We start from the raw sequence: 14,711 nt of genomic DNA, 5'->3' as shown, positions 1-14,711 counted from the left end.
GACATGGGCACCATCCCCCTGCCCCACACCACCGCGGCATGGCAAAGGTGTCAGAGCTTCCACCCACGCTCACCTGGACTTCTGACTACCCCAGAAGAGGTGCCCATCTCAAACCCTTCCCCTCCTTCCCATTTGCACCCTTCCAGGTAGAAAATGACTTGCAGCTTTAGGTTGTCCCAATCAATCAACCCAATGGCTAGGCCAGAGAAGAGGTAGAGCATTTTCCATAGATATAAAAAAGAGAATTCAAAGCAAATCTTAGGATTGACAAGACTAGTGAAACATGTTTTCTGTTAGCTTTGTGTCCTGATTCCTTTGTCCTCCTGCCATCACCACTACAATAACTGCAGAGGACAGATTCTCCTCCCGTGCCTCTCATTGCCCCAGGAGGACTCTCAGCTTGTGTGCTGTCACAGCCATGTGCTGTTTGGTCACTGGGCATGGAGGGATGGTTGGCCAGCAGAGAAGATGGAGTAGTCCTGGTGCTGGCACCAGTGTGAACCTTGCTTCTTTACCCCATCACTAACTTAAACACATTTTGTAGGCATAGAATAGTGTTGTGGTCTCTGTCCGTGTGTCGAGTATGGCTGACATTGACAGGTAGGTTAAACATTATGGAGAGATGGGGACAAATGACAGACAATGCAATTGCCTCTGCTGGGTTACCTGAGCTTAAACTTAAAAAAGGTGATAGTTTCATTTCATCAGTGTCAAAAAGTACCCTCACCTGCAGCTGCAGAACAAAGCACAGCTCAGGCTCATGAACATAGGCAATCAGTTTGTCGTACTTTAATCAGGTAGCTCCCATCAGCAAAGCTACAGAAATCACTTTTCTTGGGGGGTCTTGTGGCTCAGCTTCACTGCAAAGATGAATTTTCTTCACCCACAAGGGCTGGCACCCCTGGGCCATTCTGAAATACGCTGGGCAATCAAAATTGAACCTACTCCCCCAGTTGCTCAGCTTGCCAAGCAAGGGCCACAGGCACAGCAGAGATGTTAAGATCTTGATGTCACATGTGCAGTGACTGTGGCATTGCTTATGACCTAGCCCTGTGGCCATAGTCCCAGCAAGGCCAGTCACCTTGTTACAGGGCATTTTTGGGCTGTGTGGTACCAGCTCACCTACAGATTACCACACCTCAAAAAAGCAAGTTTCTCACCATGCATTTTTCATACACCTCCAAGTTGATGACAAATGAAGTAGTGATGATGACTGCCATTTTAAAGGCAGGGAAACTGAGGTATTGCATGATGCATGACCTAGTGTCTCTCAACAGACTGGTGGCAGGGACCAAAGAGACACACAAGTTCCCTAAATTTCAGTGCAGTGTGCAGGAACTGGATTATCATGTGGACAGTATTCACTGTGTGATGCCCACACTGCTCTCAAGGGAAGCTTTGTAAGATCAGCTTTACACCCAGGGTGGTCTAGGACTTGAGAGTGGCAGGGCAGAAAGGAGACATTCCCTGACAAGCTTTTGCCTCAGAGAAAGACTTGAAAAAAGTTCAGCTCAAGGTCCTTGTGAAAAGGACGCCTGCAGGGCCACCCGCACCGCTCTCTAGTTGCTCCCAAGCAGTGAATTCATCTGGCCAAAGTTCTGGGGAAAGTGAAAAAAAAGTACATATGAGGAGACAGAAGCTAGCCCCATCGACCACTCACACTGTTTGACATTAAAAAGTGCTGACAGCAGAGAGGGAGGAAAGGGATGGACGAAGGGACACTTTCATCTCATGACAGTCTCCTGCCAGCCCCAGCCACTCCGTCTCCCTCTCACCCCCCCTTCTGGCCCCTTGCTTTCCTAGGCATTTTATTAAATAGGGTCACAGCCCGCATTACAGGCCCTCCCACCAGCCCTGGCAAAATGAAAGCACTCGCCCATCCTCATGACCCCCACCCTCCCAGATCTCTGTCTCCTTCACTGTTTCCCCCCACTCCAGAACTGAGATCTTCACCCCACAGCAACCTGGGCATTTCATAGCCAAACATCAAGGCTAAGGGCTCCAGGGAGGAGGAAGGTCTCCCCCTTTTTTTTCCCCCTCTTACATTAATAATCTCATTTAGTTGAAAGAAAAGTCAAAAAAATGAGCTTTACCTTGGCAATTTATGATGTTAGAGGAGTAATTTATGCCTTGATACAATTTTGTTTTGTTCCTTCTTTACACAGATGCACACACACACGCACAGATAAACACACACATACATACACTTAAGGAGACACTAAGCTGAATTTATCACATTAAGTACCTGCCTGCTAAAAGGACAGGACTGGACATAATTTACAAGGCAGGATAGGGAGGGGTTCACATGTGGGGGGAAACATTTAGAAGAGTTAATGTTTGAAAGTTGGTCTTTGAAGGCAGGAGGCTCCTCTAGACAGAAAAAAGAAAACCCAACTAATTAAAACTGATGTATCAGTTTCAGAAGAAGAATGTGCTGGGAATGAAACTGTGCATGGGCAAAAACAACAGTCAGCCGGGTTAGCCATGACAGTGGAGATACCCCCAGGGAGAAGGCCCCAATTCCAGTATCAGACCAACAGGGTCTGAGATCTCACTCGCTGGGGCAGTAGCCAAAGCCCCCCGCTGAAGTGGCTGGTCTGATGCAGGAGGCAACTTGGGTGCAGAAGCAAATGTGGGTCATCTGTAGGGTTTGAATCATGGCCATGGCATGCCAGCAATGTGACCCACTGAGCTCTGCTTGGAGGAGGAGGGAGGGGACCATGGGCCATAGATGTGGGCCGTTGTTTCAGTAGCAGTCAAGCACTGTGGATGGCCAAAGGAAAGGACTTGCCTGCCCAGAATGCTGAAATACTGCGTGAGCAGCAAAAAGGAAAGAGGGAGCAGAGGGGTAAGTGACTGGTCCAAGGCCAGTGCACAGCCACAGTTGTGGCCAACATTCAACCTCCCAGCCTCGCTGTGTCTCACTCAGTGAGTTCAGGCAGGAACATCATGGCTTCATCTCTGCATTTTCCAGTATACCTTCCTGAAGTGTCCTCCTCTTACTTAGGGACACCCAGGGGGTCTCTCCTAGCACCTTCCCCAGCTCTCCAAACCTCTGTGACTGAGGTCTAGGGGGGAGGTGCCTACAGACACTATCCCAGAAAGGTGAAGTTTGAGTAACTAAGTGTGCTGAGATGAGACACATGCAGAGCATCTCAACTGACGTTCGATTCTCTTTTGTGCATGTGAATTTCCCTAACTTCATAATGCTTCTCTATCTTCCATACAGGAATCTGAGCCATAGAGGACATCCAGTGTCTTGGACCTGGGTCACAATGCAAGTAAATCTGTCAGCCAAGTGCCAGGTGAGCCCCCTGCAGCCAGACAGTTCTTCTACTCCAGGGACCTGTACCTGATGTGGCTGGGCACTGACTTTAACCCCTCTTCCACTGCCTTTGTCCAGGACCAGGACTGCACACATTATTTCCTCTGAGTCATACAATTCTATTGCTCCTACAATCCTCAAATCCTTTAAATTATTAGGAGGAGAGGTAAGTATAGTATGGGTGTGGAGGAAGGAGGCAAAAAAAAAAAAAAAAAAAAAAAAAGAGAGAATCATAAAAGTATTTCAGAAATGCCCCTTACTCAAATGCAGATTCTTTCCAAAATGTGCCTTGATGAAAACTGGTCAAACTGGTCAAGCTGCGAGTGCCCTTTTATAGTGCTGGGTCTGTGCATCAGGCAGACACACACCAGACAATAAACAGCCCCTGCTTGTCAGCCCACCTGGCAAATTTCTGGAGCCCACTGAAAGAAGCCCCAGAAGGTGATTTGTATGTAAACACGGAACACCCGCTCCCTTTGGTAGGGAAGGTGTTCTTTGTCTTACAGCTTTCCCCGTAGACATCAGCTTGTTTACAAATCTTACAGCAACCCACAGCCGTGGCATTAAACAGGTGAAGAGAATAACGCTTTTTCCTTATTGATCTAGGGTCGGTTTCATTTGTAAGCAAAAGGGCAGCTGTCAATAGACTGCATGATCTAAGGCACCAATCCAGAGAAATCTTAAGCACGTGAGCGCCAGGGAGCAAGGATGGGATTCAGGGTTGTTGAATTGGGGCCAGGAGCCTAAACCAGGCTTTATTTCATGTTGCATCATAATTCTATTGTGTGAATGAGAGGGAAGCATTAATAAATGAGATGATGGAAGGGGAAGAAGAAGAAAACATGCCTACTTCTTGTCCAATAATGTTAGCAGTATATTTATAAAACCAAAACAGGACTAATCTTCACTCCTCTCTGCCTCTCAGGGAGCCCTGTCTATGTTGTCTGTTTTGTTTAGATTGTGCACTCTTCATGACAGAGATTATCTGTATTTTGTGTCTCGTAAAGCACTGGGCACTTTTATATAATAGTAATAATCTATAAAATGCACAAATAAAAATATCAGAGCCAACAAATGATGTTGCAAAATTGTTTCTGCCTAAAAGGAGCAGCAAAATTCCAGTTAAAAATACCCATGTCTGCCTTGATAATAAAATCTATGTGTGTGATTGTGCATGCACATGCAGATATATAGGTGCATACAGTAGGGAAAAAGAGTCAAGGAAGGAATAAGTTCATCAAATCTGTAAGTATGTGGCACCTCAGCATCATGCAGGCTACCCTGGGCGCAATCAAAGCCTTCCGACGCTCCGAGGGACTCAGTGGAAGTGTGCAGGATATTAAGAGTGACAAGCCATCAGGACTGCACTATCAGACCAGTAGAGAAGGAAAACTGAAGCAGAGTGTCAGTTTGAATTGTTATTATCCTTGTTCAGGAAACAGCATCAGGCAAGGCAAAGTAGTCGCAGGAAGAAAGGAGGTTGGGACATCTGGGGACTAATCCCCCATCCCCTAGGAATTCTGCACCCATTCAAGACCTGGAACTAACTGACTTCTGCATCACTCCCTGTCCTGCCTTTGTTATCTTGAGAAGGGGGGTGACTGCCCCCAGGTGCTGGGGTGGAAGAGCAAGGGGGCAGATGCATCCCTGTGCCCAGGGAAGGGTGTCGGGGCAGTGGGAGGAACTCTGCAGTGCAGTGGGAGTGTGCAGCACTGGGCAGCACCAGGGATGGAGGACAGGAAGGGAGGGTGGGGAGGGGAAGGCCTATAATCCCCTTGGTAAATCCATGCCTGAACTATAAAAGGATAATCCATGTGCAACCCTGGCCCCACTTATAGGATTTAGCTCTTAGTGTAGAATACTAATATTTGGCTGTTTGTTTACCCCTGTGAACTAATTTGGCAGATTCTTATGATTCTCACAGGGAGAATTTATTTCGATTTTGATATTACTCAAAGCCTTGGGTCCTGGAGTCATAGGATTATATGCAAAGCTCTGAGCAGACTTTTTTAATCCTTTTTCTTAAGAAATAACTATTTGTTGTGGGTGCAGCAAAAAGCTTGAAAGCTGGCCTGCTGTTCCACAACACAATGGCATCAGAAAAGAAGCCACTTGCTAATTCCCTTTTTTTTTTTTTAACATGGTGATTTTTAAGCCAGTTTTGCAACTGTGAAAGGTGAATGGGGATCAAGCCCATGATTTTTGTAGAGTCAGCACAGTCAAGCCAGGCTTGTAGATTCACTCTGGCTTGGTGGGCTTCAGTGTCCACTTTACTGCTCCTAACCCAGTGGCACTGCCTTGGGAGAGCAGTATCACAGGCAGAAATTAGATCCTTGGGCTAAAAATAATGTGCAGGGTTTGGGGAAGAAGGAGGCACAGGAAGAAAAGGAGTATGTGTTCAGATCAGGAATTCAGACTTGAATTAAAAAGTAACTTTCTAACCTTGGAAAATGCAGAGAATGGCTTGAAAATGTGATGCATGCATGCATCCCCTTAACACAGAAAGCCAGTACAAGAATCCCAACTATGTTGTTTTTAAAATCTTCCTGGTTTGAGGGCTTTCTCTGTGATTTTTGAGCAGTTAAAATTGTCTATACTAGGGGAAAAGTGTCCTTTCTTTAAATGCTAAAACCAGCTTTTGTGGTAAAGTGTAAAGAAACAGAAGGAGAAAAACAGTTTTCTCTAAATGTATTTGTGGTTGTTCCTCTCCCACTCATGGTCCTGAAAGAAATTAAAAGTTGCAAATGTAATCACAGCTAGGAGCAAAGCAAAACTGGATATGTGCTGAAGATTTGACTCTCGATTTATGAAAATATTTATTTTAAATTCTGTGCCCAAGATCATTTCTTCTGAGAAGATTTAAGCCTGAAGTGGAGTAACTGCAGAGGGAGTCCACCAAATCAGGGCCTTGAGGAGAAAGCTGACAGTAAACCCAAAATTTATTATAAGAAAAAAAATCTCTCCCTCAGTAACACAAGAAGCAATGTCTAGAAAACCCAAACCTTCATAAATCAGGCAAACAAGACAGGCAGATGAGAATCTTATCAGGCAGTGGAAATGAGGCAAAAATAATTCAAATTATTCACACATTTTGAAACTTTGCTGGACTGAGAAGAGAGGGTGAAATCCTGGTGAATAGGAAAACAAGTAATATTTGTGCCTCGCAGTTTAAGCTGGAAACGCACTAGGTAAAGATCCTAGAAGTCCAAGAGCAGAAAGTTTTTAGAGGATATATGTGCATCCTTGGTAGCTGTCTGATTTTCCTCCTCCTGCTCAGATGCTGCTGTGTCGGGCTCTCTTGCAGAGCCCCAGATCCTCGGGCTGCCTCCTTCCCCGAGCCGAGCAGGGAACAAACTCCCGGCGGGGCGTTCGCTCCCCAGCACGGCCGGCTCTGCCCTGTGCCGCACACAGGGGAGGCTCGGCCACTCCACCAGCCCTCCCTAAATCCCACCAGTACCTGATACCTACACCTGCCTAAATACACTGATTTGTTGTCATTTTACCCCTCACTCAGATGCTGACGGCCAGTTCTAGCTCTGGTTATGGCTATTAATAATTAGTCTAGAATTATAGAGATTGAGAAAATACCTTTTAGATGAGTGATATTTTCCCAAATTTGTTCCAAAGATAATGTGAGGGGAAACAATGTGTTCATACACATTGAGACAAAGAGAAGGGAAGGTTTGGCTGTCTGATTTTCTAGTGGTTTGGATTCATTCCTATGTCCCCTTCTTTCTGTCTCGGCTAGTATTTTGGTAACAGGATAGAAGAACCCCAAACATTACCCAAAACTGGGGGGAAAATGCACTACACCAAGGGGAACCATTTATTGAGTTTATTAAAAGGATCAAGAGGTGACTTGCTTCCTGTATATAAATTTCTTCCTAGGGAAGAAATACCAGATACTAAAAAACTCTTTAATCTGCCAGAGGAATCTGTAACAAGAGCCAATGGATAAATGCTGAAGCCAGACAAGTCCAATTAAAAATAAAGTACTGGACCTTTTTAAATTTTGTTTCACTTTGTCCAAGGAAGTCAGGGTGATTAACCATCAGTGCAGCTGTTACGGGAAGCACTGGAGTTTCTCTTTCTCAACATCTTCGGCTGCTCAAGACTCGTATTCTTTCGGGAAGAAAGTTATTGAATGCAGTAAAGGGGTAGCAGGGGGACAATCTCTGCTCTGTGTTATGCTGGCAATCTGGTCATATCATCAAAAAATGTTTTGTGAGCTTAAACTGAATAAACAACTTAGCACCCCTCAGCTTATTTTTAAGCAGGAGGCTTCTTTTTAAAAATTTGGGGAAGGGAGAATAAAAATCCTCATGAATTGAGTATTTTTTCTTATTACAGAAAATGAAAAAAAACTGGTGAAAATTTTGTAGAAGCAGAGGGATCTGGAGCAAAAAGGATGCCAGGATCTGGGGCAGAGCAAAGCAGAGGGCTCGCTGCTGGTTGGGGCTGGTGGGGTTCTCCCCCAGCACCATGAGCCTTTGGGGAAGGAGCTGCTCAGGCTCCATGGAGAATCCTCCCTTGCTGATTTCCAGCTGAGCAGCTTTCCACACTCAATGGCCGTCCCTGCTGCTTTCATGCAGGGATGTACTGTAGCTCGGAAGAGAGCGGTTCTGTTTAGATAGCCCCCAATCCTAGCTTTACCTCATCCCTTCCAGCAGAGTCACTGTAATTAAGATTTGTTAAGGTTTGGAAGAAATCTCATTAATCAGATAAGATCTGAACTTTATTTTCTTTTTAAAGACCCAATTTGATCTCTCTTGCTTGTGGTAATTGCTCTCCTCTTCTGACATGGAAATTCATTTTCCAGGCACATAAAACACAATAGATTTCCATTGTCAACAGCAGCAACCCCAGGAGACTTGAAAATATTCCTCCAAAGGCTAAAAAGAGTATTGGGAGCAAATCCAGACACAGGCGGGGAGAGGGAACATGAGGCAGGGTGCTGTCAGAGAGATTTGGGGCAGAAGAAAGGGGTTTGTATGGCCCAAAAACGACAAGGGATACACCAGGGGCAGGAGGGGCAGCAGGACCCCCCCTGTGACCCTCCGTAAGTCAGGCTGAGCTGGCAGGTCCTACCAAGGGACCTGCACAGAGAGGAGAAAAGTTGTTCCCCCTCCTGGTTCCTGACCTGGGTTGGTAAAAGCACCTTTCTCCTGAGTTTATCAGAAACCAGTACTTCAAAGAGCGATCAGAAAAGCCTCCTGGACGGCTGACATTTCACATGAGGCAGCACCAGGATAAATGACACAGTGTGAAATATACTCCACCACATCAAATCCTATCCATCAGCAGGATTCCTGGTTTCTAAATGTCAGGTATAGAACGGGAACTCCTCAGGAACATCTGAATCAGAGGGTGGATTCCTTCCCTGCCACCTACTCCCCAGCTCCCCAACTTCTCTTGGCCTCTACCATGCTTTGGTGGGCTCTGCCTTCCCATCCAGGCCAAGCCCAGGCAGCCGGGTGCTGCTGCCAGGCTGGGAGATGTGTATGGATAAGGCACACACCCTGAACAGGGCTGGGTGTACAGGTAGCACTTCTCACCTGGGAGACTGCAGTCCTCAGGAGAGACAGCACAGGGGCACATGGCAGCCCGCTGCCAAATCCTTCAGCTGGGCACAGCATGTCAGCCCAGTGTGTGGCCATCAAAACTGGCATCACCATTTTCCCCCTGCCCGGGGCCCTGTACCCTGCTGCCCCTCTGTCACACTGGTCCCCCCCAGCCCATGCCCTGCTATCCCCAACTTTGACCTGGAGCAGGAGGGGCTGAGCCCCAGCTGCACACTGAGGCCAGTGGCTACAGGCAGCCTCCCTTGCCCTGAACTCTCACAGTGAGAATAAAGCTGAGCCACAGTTTTCCAGCACTTTCAGGGGGCCACAAAATCCTGCAGCAGCAGCAGTCCCTGTCACAGCTCAGCCTGGCCACCTTCCGGAGATGCTGAAACTTTGGTGGAGCACACAGAGACAGAAACCACTACCAGGCACATTGTGGACTCCCAGAAATGGGCAGTCCTGGGCAGCTGGCTCACAAGGATGGCTGTGGGTGACCAGGGTGGCCAGAGCAGGGAGAGTCCCCTGCACTGCTCCTGCACATGGAGGCAGAGCCTGGGCACGGTGAGTGCTTGCAGAGGTACTAATAGAGACCTAGGGCGAGCGTCCCAGCCCTGCCTGCCTCTCTCATTCTCTTTGCAGAGAGAATCTGCAAACATATTAATCTCATCTCACACACAAACCCTCCGTCCTGATCCCAGAATCCATATATTAGGAGATTTACATAAATTACCAGCTATCAATAGGGCACATGAGGTGCAGGGGCTGAGAGCCAGCACCCTTGCCAAGAATACAGTACAAGAGGATTGGAAAGAAAGGAATGGGAGGGGGCTCCAGAGGAGGGCTAGAAGCACAGACCTGGTGAGCAGAGGTCTGGAGTGGCAGTGTCTGGCTGTGCTCTCTGGGTCTCTGAGTCACACACTGCAGCCACTGTATGGCTTGGCTGCAGTGGTAGGTACATAACTAGCAGGGGGAAAGCTATGAGCTCTTCACAGCATTGCTTTGCTTTATTCAGGGCTTTGCATTTGTAGCCTAGGTCAGAGCTCACCTGAGCTACTGGCATCCCCAGGTCTCAGGAGCATTGGGGACCCAGAGCTGTGTGGCTCACTGCAGAATTCAGCAGAACTCCCTTGTTTCCACCTGAGGGGTTTTTCCTCTGCCGAGAGAGGAGGAAGGTGTGAGTTCAGCCCCTGACCACACTACCTGGCCAGAGTCAGAATGCTCTCTCTGTAGTTGCACTGAAAACAGCATTCAGGCTTCTCTGAGCCCTGAGAAATACAGATGATCCTTGGTGAGCATTGTGAGAGCTCTGGCATGCAGATGCAGAGAAAACCACCAAAACAGATTTCCTTCCAATGTGTTTCCTGGGACAGACCTCCTCTGCACAGGAGGTGATGGTCAAGCATAGGGCAGACCCAGAAGTGCTCCAACTGGCACCAGGGTGAGGACACAGCCGTGTAATGCTGTGCTTTTCTAGATCCATCCCCTTGGCATCTGCCTGGGGCACAGCCCCATTCCCATGACCCGAAGTCTCAGACCCTGGGGGGAGCCCTGGTCCCAGGAGGTGGATCCTTTCTTCCCCAGACAGGCAGTGTGCCTAACCTGTTCCGCAGCATCTTCTGAGCGTCCCAGGCAGCAGTCCCGGACCCCCCTGCCTGTGAAGAGCCCCGAGTCGGGTCCCTTTTGTCACCAGCCGGGGGACACCTCGGGCTGAGCCCGCTTCTCCCGCAGTGTTCTGCTGCCCTCGTGGGTCCAGAGCGCTCATTGCAGCCCCGCACCCGCACCGGCCCGCGGCTCCCCCCCGCACCTTCCCTGCAGAGAGCCAAGGCACAGGTTGTTCCCTTCCCTGGCAGGAGGAAGAGCAAGGCGAAAAAGGCAGGCAGCTCCCCGTTTTTTGGGTCTGGACCGAGGGAGGTGGGACGGGGAGCACTGAGAGGGGCCCTCAGGACCCGGTCCCAATCCTGCTGGTGGTGTAAAACAGGGTGCACAACAAGAACCCCCTGCACCGGCAACAGTGATCACAGTAGTCAGAGCAACACGTCTTCGGAAGGGGCATCGTGTGTCATCTGTCCCTCCACCTTTCCTGTGGACAGACAGACATCACAGCTGAGGCCAGGGTACCCACAGGCTGCTGGGCTGTTCCATAGCTGTGAGTACAGAGACGTACTGGAAGCTTCTTCTAAGCTGAGGTGAGGTACACCCCAGTGTTATTTCCAGTGCAGAGAAAGATAGAAAAGTAGCCAGTGGGGCGAAAAAAAAAGCAATGCAAGCCATGGAAAACAGGTCTGGATTTGATTTATCTGCTAGAGAATCGGATTAAACTGGGGGGAATTTGTCTTTTGTTTTAAGATAGTGGGGCAGGGGGGGTGGAATAAGGAAAATGGGAGTAACCAAAATTAGAGTTCACATATACCAAAATTAGAGTTCATATATGCAAGATCTCCTGGCAGTGTGACTAGAGTACACACAGACCTCAGCAGGTTTGTTTTGTGTTGGTATATGACAACATATGTGGCACAATGAAAATATGACTTGCACCATATGCTTGTACTTGTACAGCATCTAGCACAGCAGACAGCATCCTTCCTAATGCCAGTGTTCAGTGTAGGTGCCTGGTCTCACGTACATCCCCAGAAACTCTAGGTATGGTCGAGAAGAGGCAAGTCCAACCCAGGTCTATCAGATAGGTTCCAAACTGAGGCTGAAACTGTATTCAGATTCATGCCTGGTGTATCTGACACGAGGGCTCTGTGCCAGAGGTGAATATTTCCATGGGAAAAATGCTCCTAAGGTCTCTCAGCTCAGAATTAGGTTTCTGACCCTGCTGACGGCTCAGGTGCAGCCCCTGCAGCCCCTCCGCAGGCCGGGAGCATCCCCGCTGCCGCTGGCGCGGTGCCCGCGGCAGCCCCGGCAGCGCCGCGCGGAGCGCGGGCTCCACGCCGTGGCCGCGCCGGGCAGCGCACGGCGGCTCCAGCGGCACTGCCCGCCCGGCCCGGCCGGCAGCTCCGGCTGTGCCCACGGGTCACTGTCCCACCGCGGGTCACTGCCACGTGCCCCTAGAGCTGCCCGTTCCCATCCCTGCCCTCGCCGTCTTTTCTTTCCTACAAGGGAAGGGGCTGGTTTTGTCTGTCTGCCTTGCTTTTAGCCGGGCCTTTTCATTGCTCTCCCCCTGCACTTACCTCAGACGCCTTCCTCAATACCATTGTCCCCGAATTAGATCACAGTACAGACACTTCAAAACCCGGCCCCTTTGGGTCTGAGCTCTCCTCTTCCTGGCGCACAGGATGGCTCTCAATATATTCACCAGCCGATTATTTGTCTGCCTTAAAGCACTTGAAAAACACTGCCACTGTCAGATCCCAGGTCTTTCATTTTCCACCACAGCCACCCCCTTTCACTGTACCCCTCGTGCAGGGCCATAACATGGGAATTTGCTTACCCACCGCTGCTTTTTTGTAGTCTCAGTGTGAATGGGCACTTGCAGACACATCCAGCATCAGGTAGATACACTTTGAACAGTGCCTGGAAATGGCTGGGCAGTGTTTGTCTGGCTGTGCCTTGGATGCAAGACCAGTATTTGACAGAACCTTTCACAGGCAACATCTAATATACCAGCAACCACCATCCAGTCTCTTGGATGCAGGAGGCAATCCCAGCATCAGCAGGCATCAGCACCAGCTCTGTCCTGTAGGGAAGGAGCAAGGGAGTCTGAGAGCTGTACAGCAACTGCCAGAGGTGACAGCAATGCCTTGGCCGCTGCACCAAGAGAGAGCTCATCACAGCTGCTCCTGAGGAGCAGTCCTCCCTTGCAGACCTGGAGAGTCACTTTGGGAAAGCAGGTTGTCATCACAGCATCAGAGACTGCAGGTATGGAAAAGGCAGCAGCTGGCCTGATGGCAAATTCTCCTGCAGGACAGGCCAGGCCAACCAGCAAGGTGCAGCTGCTGATCAGCAAGGGCATCTGCAGCCCAAATAAACCAAAAATCAGCACAGCAGCTGGAGCAGCACTCAGAGGTCAAAGGCAGCTTGAGTATTGGGGGCCAGGGGAGTGTAACCCTTTCCATACAAGTTTCAGATGCTGACAGAAAAAAAAAAGGACCTACAGTAAATGCAGACAAATTTCAGTCAAAAATTCCTATTTTCAGTGATGGGTTTTATATGAAGTGATGGGAGCCTTTCACCTCTGCAGCAAATTCTTCAGAGCAACAGTACATTTTCTGTCCCAGTGCCTTCAAACCCTGACAGGAGCCCCTTTGGGAAGGAGGGGTTTAGACAAAAGAAACAAGGAGAATTCCCTCAGTTATCTACCAGCTTACACCAAGTGACTGAACAGCTGCTTTTTGACTTAAAAATCTCTCCCTGGCTGTGCTTGAGCTGCACAGCTCTTTCAGGTGTGACAGGCAGACCTGCCTCAAGTACCATAGCCTCCATGTGGGTGGGGACAGTGGGACAAGTGACTCAGGTGGTTTCATAATCTGTCATATCAATAGCCAGCACATGCACTCTATCAACCCTACCATCTCTAGTTTGCCTGTTGTGCATCAAACCACCTGCTACAGCAAGCAAGTAAAGTTTGCTGAGGAGTATTTTTCTGTTCTTGACCTGCGTTAAGGGCACCACCATCAGTTGCCTGTCTCAGAGAGGTGTTTGAGTCACAGGAACAGTGGAGGTGACTGTACCTACTCAAAGAGAGCAGTCTTCTGGTTCAGCAGCTAATTAGAAAGTCTCTCACACAACTGCCATGAGACACAAAAGTCTCATGGACTTTCTCCCCTCCTGGGGTCATAAGACAGAAGGCAGATCCATGTGTCATTCTTCAAAGGACCTTCACCAGGGTGACAGCAACAGTACTGTAATCCTTGGGCACAGAAGCAGCTGCCAGTGCAGGTAGGACCTTCAGGGTGAGGGCAGATACCAGCTGCCCACAGGAAACCATAAAGCCCTCCCTCTCTTAGTATTCCTCAGAAGAACCTTCCCTTGTAAGCAGCTCAGCAAAGGCTCTCCCAACTAAGCCAACATTTTCCCAGCAATTCCCTGGGGAAACTGGTGCACATCAGCTCACAGGTGCAGCGTCCTGCCTCAGCCTGTAGTTCATTTGCTCATGCTGAAGGGCAGTTCCATGACTGAGAGCTCACCTAGAAGCCTCCTCTGATGCCAGAGACCCCTATCTAGGCCAAGGCATGCCTCAGACAAACACACCATAATAAATACTTCCAAGAAAATCCAGCCATCACACGTTTACTTCCATCTGCACTGGAATCTGCTCAACCCTGGATCACAGCTCTGTTTCCTTCATCCAGAGGCTTCATGCCTGATCTGACCCCAGGACAGGATGAGTGAAATTACCTCTAATGCATCTGAAATCCATCTGAAGCAGACACTAACCAGAGTGGGGAGCTTTGAGTAGTCCACAGATCCTGAGGATGAGTTTTTATCTAGCACCATGCATGCAAGGTTCACAAGAGGATTTATGGGTGGACAGAGAAGAGGGCAGAGAGTAGCAGGGTCTTATGATACCAGTGTACCCAGAAAGGGAAAGCCTTACTGTTCTTTAGTCCTGCCATTCCCTGTGGAAATTGGGTGTTAGATCTGCACCCAAAAGCCAGCAGATGTGATCCTCTCTCTCAGCTGCAGGAGGTAAGAGCTGCTGTTCTCAGCAGAAAGCTGATGTAGGTAGGTAGGTAAAGACTTTGTTGCTCTGGACACCACAGGTAGATGGTCTAGGAGACCTCTGCCTCCAGATCTGTGCAGACTGATGACATCAAGCTGGCAAAGGACAGGGATTAGTAACCTTTCATCTGAGGGAGGGAGGGAGACTCAAATCC

The sequence above is a fragment of the Molothrus ater genome, chromosome 8, assembly GCF_012460135.2.
Source record: "Molothrus ater isolate BHLD 08-10-18 breed brown headed cowbird chromosome 8, BPBGC_Mater_1.1, whole genome shotgun sequence".
NCBI classification, from domain to species: Eukaryota; Metazoa; Chordata; class Aves; order Passeriformes; family Icteridae; genus Molothrus; species Molothrus ater.
The sequence above is the reverse complement of the archived record's forward strand: the minus strand, read 5'-3'. Positions refer to the sequence as shown.